Below are 12,677 nucleotides of genomic sequence, written 5' to 3' on the forward strand. Positions count from 1 at the left end.
GAGGACATTAAAATCTCCTGGTGAGACTGTCAAAAATGCAAATTATCTGGCCACATCCCCAGGGATCTGATTTAAGAGATATGAGCCTGGAAAACTGTATTTTTATTATTGTTATTACTATTATTATTATTTTGAGGTGGAATCTTGTTCTGTTGCCCAGGCTAAAGTGCAGTGGCGTGATCTTGGCTCACTGCAACCTCTGCCTCCTGGACTCAAGCGACTCTTCTGCCTTAGCTCCTGAGTAGCTGAGATTACAGGTATCTGCCACCACACCCAGCTAATTTTTTGTATTTTCAGTAGAGACGGGGTTTCACCATGTTGGGCAGGCTGGTCTCAAACTCCTGACCTCAAAAGATCCGCCTGCCTCGGAGTCCCAAAGTGCTGGGATTACAGGTGTGAGCCACTACGCCCAGCCAGAAGGCTGTATTTTTAACAAATACTTTTGATGCAAGTAATTATCTTACTTCCCATTGAAAAACACTGTGTTAGTGTTTCTTTTTTCTGTCTTCCTTCTTTTTTTTTTTTTTTTTTTTTTTTAAAAAAAGACAAGGTTTTGCTTGGTCACCCAGGCTGGAGCAGAGTGTGCAATCACAGCTCACTGCAGACTCCAAATCCTGGGCTCCAGTGATCCTCCCACCTCAGCTTGCCAAGTAGCTGGGACCACAGGCACATGTGTTAGTGTTTCTACACAGGTCCAAGTGTCACATGGCTTGTCATTTGCGTTCTTCCTATTTCTGTTCAAAACTCCTTCCAATACTGTGCTGGATGACCCACCTCTATGCATGTGAGATGCTGGGTGATGGATATTTGCTCACTTAAACCTGAACTAGAGAGTCCCAACCTAAGGCGTGCTCTAGAGTCTGCTGGGAGAACAGGGGAGTCTCCCTGTGACATGAGAACCAGAGGAAGTAGAGAGGTGAAGGTGTAAGGAGGCCCTTTCCCTCCTGACCAGTGGTTCTTCATGGGGGTGGAAGCACCCACAGGGAGCATTCTAGACGTATATTGGGGTGTTTTCTGTTGTCACAACAACTGGATTGGAGGGGACTACTGGCATTTAAGTGAGGGCAGGGGAGTAGTCAGGGTGGCTAGACATGTTGCAGTGTACCCAGAAAAGGGTCATCCCAGGCGGGATGAGGTGGCTCACACTTGTAATCCTAGCACTTTAGGTGGCTGAGGTGGTGGATCACTTGAGTCCAGGAGTTTGAGACCAGCCTGGCCAACATGATGAAACCCTGTCTCTACTAAAAATACAAAAATTAGCCGGGCATGGTGGCATGTGCCTGTAATCCCAGCTACTTGGGAGGCTGAGGTGGGAGAATCGCTTGAACCCAGGAGGCAGAGGTTGCAGTGAGCTAAGATCTCGCCACTGCACTCCAGCCTGGGCAATGGAGTGAGACTCCATCTCAGAAAAGGAAAAAAAAAAAGAGTCATCTCTCCTACTACAGGACTTCGAAGTGTCCCCTGAAACATTCACGTGGATAAAAAAATCTGTTTATCATTATCTAAGGCTAGAAGTACATGTTTTACACATAAACACAATACTTTTACATATAAAGCAGTATTTTTTAAGCTTTTAAAACTTTTTAAAAATTAATATAACTATTAATTGACAAATCATAATTACATTGACAGAGTGCACCGTGTTGTTTTGATATATGTATACTAAAGCAGTATGTTTTTAGGGTTGTTTTAATATCACCTGAATTTTTTTTTAGGAATGAAACCACAATAGAAATCAAGACTGGGCTGGGCACAGTGGCTCACGCCTGTAATCCCAGCACTTTGGGAGGCCGAGGGCAGAGGATCATTTGAGGTCAGGGGTTTGAGACCAGCCTTCCCAACATAGTGAAACCCCATCTCTACTGAAAATACAACAAATTAGCCAGACGTGGTGGCACATGCCTGTAATTCCAGCTACTCGGGAGGGTGAGGCAGGAGAATCACTTGAACCCAGGAGGTGGAGGTTGCAGTGAGCTGAGATCGCACCACTGCACTGGGTGACACAGGGAGAGTCTGTCTCAAAACAAAACAAAAAAAAATAAAAATAATATAAAGACTGCATTTTATTTGGAGATTTTCAATGCATTTTTTATCTTTGATCATTTCATTGAGGCAGTGCCACTCAAGGGATTGGAGTCATGAATAGAACCCACCTGTATTTGTCCATGTTTTAGCAGTTGCTTCTATGTAGAGCATCTGACTACTTTATTATATATTTTGTATTATATATGTACCTAAGCTTTATATATTGAAATAGAAATTATTTTGTTATAAGTTGCTTTCTTATTATTTCTTTTTTGTATTACCGTTAGAGAAGTATATCAGTTTTTTAAAATATATGGTTAGGGGAGTGACAACCACAAGTAGTGATTCTCATTTCAAGAAATTAAATGGCATTTGTAAAAAAAAAAAAAAAAAAAAAAAAAAAAGCAGGTGGGGCTCTGGGGCTGGCAGGGTTGAGAAAGAGACAGCTCCCGCCCAGGGAGAGCCGCGATGTCCTGGAGGGTGCCGCCTTGTGGTGGCTTTTGGGATGGCACCCTTCCCCACTGGGATAAAATAGAATCTATTTTGGAATGGTCAGCCCCACGGTTATGGGTGTGTGTATAATTTAAAACAGCCTCCAGGTGGTTCTAAGAATCTTCTTTCATCAGGGGAGGCAGAATGCCCTTATACAACCTTTTGGCATGTTTGCTACATGTTTGCAACCTTTTGGCATATTGTCTTGAAATTGAACATTTGAACTCTTTTTCTCTTAAAACATAACTGCTAAACTTTCAAAAATTATCGTGGGATTCTAAGCTTGTTGCACAGGGAAAATACGTTGTTATGTAAGGAAAACTAATCAAAGTTCTCTACCTTTCCTGGTCAGCAGCATGTGTTTCCAAAAAATTTAAGAGAAATTAACGGGTTAATTGAGAACATTCTACATCTCACCATGTTTGCTCTTATTATAATTCACCATTGCTGATTTCTCTACCTACAGAGTTGCTGAACCGGGCTTGATTTTCCCATAGAACTGAAGCCTGAGGAACTTACATTTGTTTTGTCTGAGTTTCTTTCTCGGGAAACCAACTATCAGGCCTCCAAAATAGTATCAGGGAACTGAAACTTTTCAGATGATGGCATCCAGTCATGAGATGCACCTGCTGCCTGTTGACCAATTCCTCTTGTTTACCTCTCCCTAACCCCCTGCTATATAAACCCCTAACTTTAGTTAGTTAGGGAGATAGATTTGAGACTGGTCTCCCATGTCCCAGCTGACATCACCTGCATTAAAGCCTTTCTTCCCCAGCAATACTCATCGTCTCAGTGATTGGCTTTCTCTACGGTGACAACCGGACCTGGCCTGAACCCCTGGCATCTGGCAACATTATTACCTGTCGCAGCACAGTAGAGATTTGAAATAGAGGATGCCAGTTCCCATTTCCTCCTGCTGTCTGGAAGGAAGTCTGGCTTTCCAGCCCAACTCTAAGCTCATCTTTACATACAAAATAAGGGTATGTTTACATGGAAAGCAAAAATAGAACCATGGATTTACAGAAGGTTCCATAGCAGCAAATAACAGTGCTTATGAAATAAACATTTTAAGTATTATTCCTGTGTAAAATTATTGTCAGGCATACTTTACCAATGAAGAGATAGAACAATGTGGGTTCTATGCCTGGACACAATGATTTGTTTAGTGACCTTGCACAAAATAGGCTCAGTCTTCCTGGGCCTTAGAGGCCTTGTCTATAAAATTAAGGAGTTGAATTAAAATAAGCTTTAATATTATTCCCAGCTTTATGAATCTGAGAGTTAAGGTTGACTTAAAAGTGCTATTTTTATTACTTTTTACATTCCTTTTTTTTTTGAAATGGAGTTTCGCTCTTGTCACCCAGGCTGGAGTGCAGTGTCATGATATTGGCTCACTGCATCCTCCTCCTCCTGGGTTCAAGTGATTCTCCTGCCTCAGCCTCCTGAGTAGCTGGGATCACAGGCGCACGCCACCATGCCTGGCTAATTTTTTGTATTTTTAGTAGAGACGGGGTTTCTCCATGTTGGCCAGGCTGGTCTCAAACTCCTGACCTCAGGTGATCCACCCCCCCTCAGCCTCCCAAAGTGCTGGGATTACAGGTGTGAGCCACCGTGCCTCACCCCTTTTTACATTACTTTTAATGGCAAAAACCACAATTGCTTTTGCACCAACCTAATAATTATCAGTATGGGATTATTCACAATAAACTGTAGGTCACCTGTGTTCAGCCATTTTTGTGTCACCATAAAGAAATACCTGAGGCTAAGTAATTTCTAAAGATGAGAGGTTCAATTGGCTAATGGTTCTGCAGGCTGCGCCAGCCGGGCTCCAGCATCTGCTTCTGGGGAGGGCCTCAGGGAGCTTCCAGTCATGGTTTAAGGGGGCAGGGAACAGGCACCACGTGGTGAGAATGGGAACAAGGGTTGGGGGAGGTGCCACACACTTCTAAATAACCAGATCTCATGTGAACTCAGAGTGAGAACTCACTCATCACCAAGGGGATGGTGCCAAGCCACTCATGAAGAATCCACCCCCATGATCCAAACACCTCCCGCCAGGCCCGCTTCCAACATTGGAGGTCACCATTTAATGTGAGATTTGGAGGGGACGAAACATCCAAACCATATCATCACCTCTGTTCATTCTCAGACAAAATATACTCGAAGGATGTTAACTAATTTTCATAGAAAAGCATAATTAGGAAGGTTAATATGATGGAATTAATATAACAAATGCTGGTGAGTCAAAAAAACAAACTCAGTTGTCTCCCACTGTACCCTCACAACACAATTCTGATGCCAGATGTGCAGGAATTTTTCCCCAGCAAACAAGCAATTAATTCTGCAGTGGACATCAGCTGGGTGTCCTCTAGTTCAATTCAGTTCTGACACTGTCTACCTAGAGATGGCCTCAGATTACACAAGTTGAGGCCCCAGCCCCATAAGGCCACCCACCATACTTCTGATGCTCATCAAAAGCCCCAGGCTGTGACTTGTGCTTCCAATCTGGCTATAAATCAGAATTCCCATGACCCTCTCCTTGGCTTTGATTGATTCACTGGAGCAGCTCACAGAACCCAGGGAAACATGTTTACTGTTATAAAGGATATTACAAAGGACACAGAAGAAAAGATGCATAGGGTGAAGTATGGGGAAAGCGACATGGAGCTTCCATGGGCATACCAGCCTCCAGGAACCTCCACGAGTTCAGCGATCCAGAAGCTCCCTGAACCCAGTCCTTTTGGGTTTTTATGGAGGCTTCATTAAGTAGGCATGAGTGATTAAACCATTGGCCATTGCTGATCAGCTTAACCTTCAGCCCCTCCCCGCTCCCTGGAGATTGGGAGGTGGGGTTGAAAGTCCCAACTTTCTAATCCTGTCTTGGTTTTTCCAGTGACAGCCCCCATCCTGAAGCTACAGAAAGGCATTTATCACTTTGAATAGTCCAAGGATTTTAGGAGCTATATACCAGGAGAGGGGAGGAAGACCAAATACATATTTCACAATATCACAGTTAGTTCTACATATTCCTGATGACCTTATTGGGGTAGAATGTTGAGTGTTAGCCATGGTTTTGTGTTTTTCAATACTGTGGATTTGGAATAAGTAAATTTTGTATTTCCTCCTTTAAATATTGCCCACAGAGCAGTCAGAACACACACAACATTGATCAATTAACTCTGTCATCTCATATGAGTGCACCCCAAAACAATGACAATAGTAACATCAAAGATCACTGATCAAAGATCACCATGACAGATAATGGTCATAATAGGATAAATTGTGAAGTATTGTGAGAATTACCACAATGGGACACAGTGACACATGCTGTTGGAAAAGTAGTGCCAGTAGACGCACTCAATGCTGGGTTGCCACAAAGCCTCAATTTGTAAAAAACACAATATCTACAAAGTGCGATAAAACAAAGCACAATAAAATGAGGTATGCCTGTAAATAAAGAAAAAATTATATATATAATAACACATAAAATATAATATATATGATATAATACATATGTGTATATATAATATATCTCACAGGATCTAAGAATCTGAGAGCAGAAAGAGCCCTTAGATCCCAGGTGTGGTGGCCCATGCCTGTAATCCCAGCGCTTTGGGAGGCTGAGGCAGGAGAATTGCTTGAGCCCAGGAGTTCAAGACCAGCCTGGGCAACATGGCAAGACCCCATCTTTCCCACCCCCCCCCAAAAAAATTAGCAGGTCATGGTGGCATGTGCCAGTGGTCCCAGCTACTAAGGAGGGTGAGGTGGGAGGATTATTTGAGCCTGGGAGTTTGAGGCTGCAGTGAGCCGTGATTGCACTACTGCATTCCAGCCTGCATAATAGAGCAAGATCCCATCTAAAGAAAAAGAAAGAGGCTTTAGAAAGCATTTGCTGTCCCCTCCTTCATCAACACCTATCTTTAGGAAGTCCCGTGACTGGTATCTTCTGGTTATTATTCTTGTTCTGAAGCCTTTCTACCTTCTGTAATTAGGGTGGTCATATAGTTTATCATCTGGATCATAGAACATTTGAGAGTGAAAGGAGATAGTAATTACAGGGGACAACAGGGGTGAACTGGCCCAGGCCGGGCAGCTCAGCCTGCATGGTCAGCCATGACTAATGCACATTCCCACAGGTAAGAACATCTCCAAATTGAATCCAACTGGGATAGAAGATGAAGAATCCTCATAGCCTGTTCATCTGCTCACTCGTGTATACACTCATTCATTTGAAGATTCTTTATTGAACACCTTCAAAAATGCTAGGCCATGTATAGATATTGGGAACAGCAGGGATGAAAAAAAACATGGTACCTGCCTTGATGGGGCACATAATCTCACACAGGAAATGTCACAAGAAAGAGAAAAGCTGTGGCCGACATCTGGAGCTGGTCCCCATGGTCACCCAGGCATTTGTGTTCCTAGGACCTCACCTGGCCATCCAAGCGAGGCCCTGTGTTCTCCTGCTCAATATAAACCATTTCACAGAACCTTAGCATTGCACAAGGGCACTCTAAGACCGTGATGGATCAAGACAAAAACAAGACCATAAATCTTTCTGTTGTGCAATGCCACTTTTAAATGCAAAAAACATGAGCTTTTAGCTCACGTTGGATCACAGATATTACACAATTTATATTTTGAATCTCGTATACTTACATATTTTGTTCTTACTAGAACTGCAGAAACCCTGTCCCAAACTAACTCAACTATTTTTGTTTTGCTTCTTGATATTCGTGTATTTTACAAACACTCTTCCTTCAGCTTACTAAAGAGTAAGGAAGAATTGGAAGAAAAAGGAACAGGGGGTTGGCTAGTAGAGGGAAACTGCATGAGTAAGAAAGGATGTGATAGGGTTTCTTGGCCATCTGTGCATCTTTGAACACTACTGTCTGTCTCCTTTCTGCGTTCAAACGCCAGTTCTGGTCAGTTCCTGGTCCAAAGGAAAGCATAGCCTCTCAGAGCTCCAGTGCCTCTGCCTACTTGGTCATGGACACGACACCCTTACCTTACCTTGTATTTGCGTTGAGCCTTGCTGAATTCCATATGTCGTGGCCCACTGGAATGCTGTGCTCAGGGGCCACATGAATGCAGTGTGCAAATCAGATGGCAAGGAACAGCAGACATGTATCTTGCATGTGTCTGCTCTGTTCATCCATACACTCCATTGTCCCACTGGATTTCTTTTAAGAAACACAGGTTCAGAGATCAATGGGCTAAGAATTTCAAGTTTAGTGCAACAGCAGAGTATTAAACTAAGGATGAAACTCTTCCTTTTTTTTTCTTCAAGACAGAGTTTTGCTCTTTCACCCAGGCTGGAGTGCAGTGACGTGATCTCGGCTCACTGCAATCTCTGCCTTCCAGTTTCAAGCGGATTCTCCTGCCTCAGCCTCCCAAATAGCTGGGATTACAGGTGCCTGCCACCACACCCAGCTAATTTTTGTATTTTTAGTAGAGATGGTTTTTCACCCTGTTGGCCAGGCTGGTCTTGAACTCCTGACCTCGTGATCTGTCTGCCTCAGCCTCCCAAAGTGCTGGAATTACAGGCATGAGCCACAGCACCTGGCCCAGGATGAAACTCTTCTAAGCACAGATCCTGTGAGATCATGCAGGTCATATTCCCCGGGAAGTTAGCCCAGCAGTACAGATGTGCGTGGTAAGAGGCACAGAGGAAAGCAGTGTGGAGTCTGCGCGGCAGTCTTCTCCCTAGAGAGACAGCACAGTGCCGAGAGCTTGGGCTCTGGGGCAGACCCCAGCATTGCCGGCTGTGTTTCCTTCGATAAGTGACTTACTCTCTTCATGCCTCAGTTTTCTTGTTTGTGAAAGGGAGCTTATAACAGTTCTTAACTCGTAAGTTATAGTGAGGATTAAAATTTAATAAATAAACATTTAGAGTCACATCACCTGACATCTAGCACCATCTGAATAAGGATGAACTATTATTAGTGGAGATGAATGTGTGAAGCCATCATTGCTTCACAACACCGGCGCCTCTGAGCCGTGCGCAGCCAACATCCTGACAATAATTTAGCTTCCTGTATAAATCTGCTTACAGGCAAACAATGTGCTTGATAGTTCCATTTCTCATTGGAAAATAAATAGGTTTTCTGTTTTGCAAATTTCAAAAACAAGAACAAAAACCTACAAGGGAAGTAATTAGGTTTGGCAAGGCTTTATGGTGAAGGTAGCAAATGAGCCTTGTCAATGCAGTAATGGGTCCTAAGGTGGGGAAGGCAGATATTATTTTTCTCTCAGTGCTGCGGATGAAGAAACCAAGACACAAGGCGAATAAGCCACCCACCCCACACCATAACACTGTTAAGTGGCAGGGCCGGGCTTTGAACTCCGAAGTGCCTGGCGGTGCACACACTCCTGCCCCACTGGGTGCTCCTCTCATACACTCTCTACTCCCCGCAGGGACCAGGCCACCATCAGAGCTGGGGTCTTTCCCAAGAGTAAGACGGGCCGACTTTGCAGGATGCACAGAGGAAAGAGATGCCAGAGAAGGGGCTGGAAGGAAAGAGCTAAGGGTCCTCAGACAACAGTCAGACACGCCGAGATGTCTTGCTTCCTCATGGAAAGTTCCCACTAGATGCCTGCCCTGGGGTTCTCAGAGCCAGGAGCAGCTCGGGAATTTCCATTTGCAAGTGAGATGATGGTGGAAAGAGGGTTTTATGCTCATCAGGAATCGGAGGCCTTCGGGAGTGCATGGAGCCCACAGAAAGAATGAGTTCCACTCAAACGAGTTCTGTACAAGTTAAAAATGGAAAAGATGAGGAAGAAATTTTTTGATTAAAACATTAAATAGGGCCGTGAGTGTGGAGGAGCACAACACCCATACGCTGATCCAGGAAGAGGCTGGCTTTGAGCTCCTGATTAACGAGTTGATTTTTGATCCCTCCAGAAGTTTAAATTCAGTCCTGGGAGAGTGTTCTGAGAAGACTGAGGAAAAGGGGCAAGCGGTTCTATTCTTTGAGACTTTGGGAAAACGAAACCCATAAGGCTCAAGGAAACCTGCTTGTGACATTTCAGCTTCCATTCAACAACACGACCGTGCGTGGCCCAGCATCCCTTTGTGCTACGTGGGGAAACACGCAGTGGCCAAGCGTCAGCAACCCAAGTATGTGCTTAGGTTGTGCTTATATGCAGTGCGGTGAAGAAGAAGCATGGCCTGTCGCAGTCTCAGACGCTGATTTGAGTGCAGGCAGTGTGATTGGATCAAATGCTGATTTAACAAGGTACTTTAGGAAGGCCCTTGACAATAGTAATAGCATTGCAGATGCAAAAGTGATGTCATCAGGATTCATGATGTTTTTGATGGGGCGTGTGTGTGTGTGTGTGTGTGTGTGTGTGTGTGTGTGTGTGTGTGAAATTGACTTGGCTTATTAGGTCATAGATGGAAACATTTTCAGCTGCTTATCTCCCATGGCAGTTTCTCCACATTACTTAGTGGGAAAAGACTTGCTGCAATCCCCCTATTCCTGTTTGTCTGTCTTGGAGGCCAGTGGGGTCTCCCAGGAGCTATGTTCTGATCGAGACTCTAATCCAAGCAGGGAGAAGAGGGAAGGCCAGGAGCATGAGCCTGAAATTCTAACAGGAAGTGTCTTTTAGAAGGCAGAGGAACAGGCAGATGCTTAGAGATGAGAAGCCTCCTTGTCTGCACTGCTTTTCTGCTCCTTTAAATTGACACTGGGCTCCAAAGGTTCATCTTTGAACTCCTTCTCCTTCCCCTTTCCCGAAGACTTCTAAGCCTTCTGTCTAGAGACTCCACCTTTGTTGAGCAGCTACTGCATGCCTGGTACAGCCAGCACCCATCCCTGTCATTGTGCCCCTTCCTTAGCCCCTCAGATCTACCCCGCACACCCACCCAAGCTCTCCTAAGGCCTCAGTGATGACCAACTTCCAATTTGCTGTCCTTGCATGTGTGGCTGGCGTCGCCGCACAGCTTGGGAGGGAGAAACCCCAAACAGGGCCTTTGCCGTAGGAACTGACACATTCCCACATTTATCCTGCACGAACCAGCAGAGCGTGTGCAGATTTCGGGACAAGTCTCACAGCAGAGCGCGTGCAGATTTCAGGACAAGTCCCAGCAGAGCGTGTGCAGATTTCAGTCTCTCAGCAGCACTTCCGGTTGCTGAGAGATTTCTTGAATAAAGGAGAAATATATGTATTTATTTTTGCTGCGCAAAAGTATCCATGTTTCCCTCCAAATAGTCAACCTGAGTGTTTACTTTTTTAATTTTTAAATTTAAGGACAGAATATACCACATCAGTTGCTGTTAGGTACGCTGCAAATCTCAAATGAGGGGGGAAATAGAAAAAAGACACATCCATGTTTTCGCTCCTGATTTCACAATGTTCATATGACCTTTGTTGCTGTCAGACAGCTTGTGAATTCAGTGAAATATAAACATCTTGATAATAGTTAATTTGGTCGGGAACTAACTAGAAGGCTAACTTGAATGTACAAAATGCCCATTTTTTTTTCCAATTTAAGAAATGCAGCCTTTTATGTTCAGTAATAATAGGAACTAAGCAGCAGATGTTCATTGCTGATTTAGGAATTGAGACCCTGACGCCACAGTCTACAAAAGACGCTGGGCCAGAACAGTGCCGTCATAGCCAGGGTACGCAGGGCCCTTTTCATTGGGTACTGCATTTACTTAGACCACAAGAGACGGAGTGACCCTAACTTCAAGAACAGGCTGTGAGAACAAAGAAAGAAACAGAAGCTTGCCAAGGAGAGAGCTAAGCTTTGCAAGTGACCTGACCTTAAAGTTGCTGAAGCTGTTCAGAAATCTTCTTTGAAGAAATACAGCTCAGAGAAGAGTTACTAGCTCAAGGTGAGTGTGAGAAGGACATGGAGCATCTGATGACAGGGAGTGCTGGATGTGGACAGTTACTGCAAGTGTCCAGTGGTCCAATGCTCCTGAGTAAACTCCCAACAATTATCAGAAAATTGTAAGCACTCAGAGCTTGGCTAAAGATGTGGAATGATAAACAAATGCCAAGACAATAAAATCTCAGTTAAAAATATTAGTGAAATAGGCCAGGCACGGTGGCTCACACCTGTAATCCCAGCATTTTGGGAGGCCAAGGCGGGCGGATCACCTGAGGTCAGGAGTTTGAGACCAGCCTGGCCAACACGGCGAAACCCTGTCTCTACTAAAAATACAAAAATTAGCTGGGTGTGGTGACCAATGCCTGTAATCCCAGCTACTCGGGAGGCTGAGGCAGGAGAATCACTTGAATCTGGGAAGTGGAGATTGCAGTGAGCCGAAATCACGTCACTGCACTTTAGCCTGGGCGACAGAGCAAGACTCTGTCTCAAAAAAAAAAAAAAAATTATTGAAATATTTGGCTAAGAAGTTGAGCATCTGTGGGGAAATAAGAGCAAATATGTTTGTTCTGGACTGTCCTGCACTGAAATCTATCAAAGGCAATGTTTAATTCATGTAGATCCATTTGTTTGTTTTATTTCTTTTTCCCAGTGAAAAGTATATTTTGATAGCAAGCTTTTCATTTTATAAGTACACTATGAGTTACCCAAAATATCATGGATTTCATTTCTTCCAAAAAACATGCAATTAAAATGCACATATAACATAATATCACTTATGTTAAAAATACCCAGTGCTCAGTTTTGAAAAATAGGCAAAAAAGTGTAGGAGAAAGCTGAAGAATGCACATTTTTAAAGCTAGTACATTTTGCTATGAATCAGAAAATTGGATGGAAACTTGAATGTGTTTGTAAAAATTGAGCATTAAAATCTTTGAGTGATAAAAAAAAAAAATTGAGACAATCTTAGCTCTGTTCCCGGTCAGCAAGGAATGACCTTCAAATGTTCTTTTCTGGGACCAGACTGACCTCAGCCGAAATCTCAACAAACCTCATTTGACTCCTCCACTCATTAGCAGAGTAAGTCTGGGCAAGTGGCAGCTCTGTGTGGCTTCCCTTACAGCATGGCAATAATAGTAATAAAATACTCACCAGAGAATTGCTGAGAGGATTAAAGGAGGTATTGCATGTAGTATTCTTTGCACATTGGAAACACATAGCAAATTTCCCATTGATTAGCTCTGAGACCTTTCGGCATGTCATTTAATCTAACTGCGCTTCCATTCTCTCCAATTCTAAATTCTCTTTCCAAACAGCCTTC

General features: G+C 43.8%; 1 pseudogene; it reads left to right on the plus strand.

The window, feature by feature from the left end:
- The first annotated feature begins 6,630 nt into the window (after window positions 1-6,630).
- Window positions 6,631-11,580, plus strand: LOC129051700 (mitochondrial import receptor subunit TOM20 homolog; annotated as a pseudogene).
- Window positions 11,581-12,677: the final 1,097 nt, after the last annotated feature.

The sequence above is a fragment of the Pongo abelii genome, chromosome 17, assembly GCF_028885655.2.
Source record: "Pongo abelii isolate AG06213 chromosome 17, NHGRI_mPonAbe1-v2.0_pri, whole genome shotgun sequence".
Classification (NCBI taxonomy): domain Eukaryota; kingdom Metazoa; phylum Chordata; class Mammalia; order Primates; family Hominidae; genus Pongo; species Pongo abelii.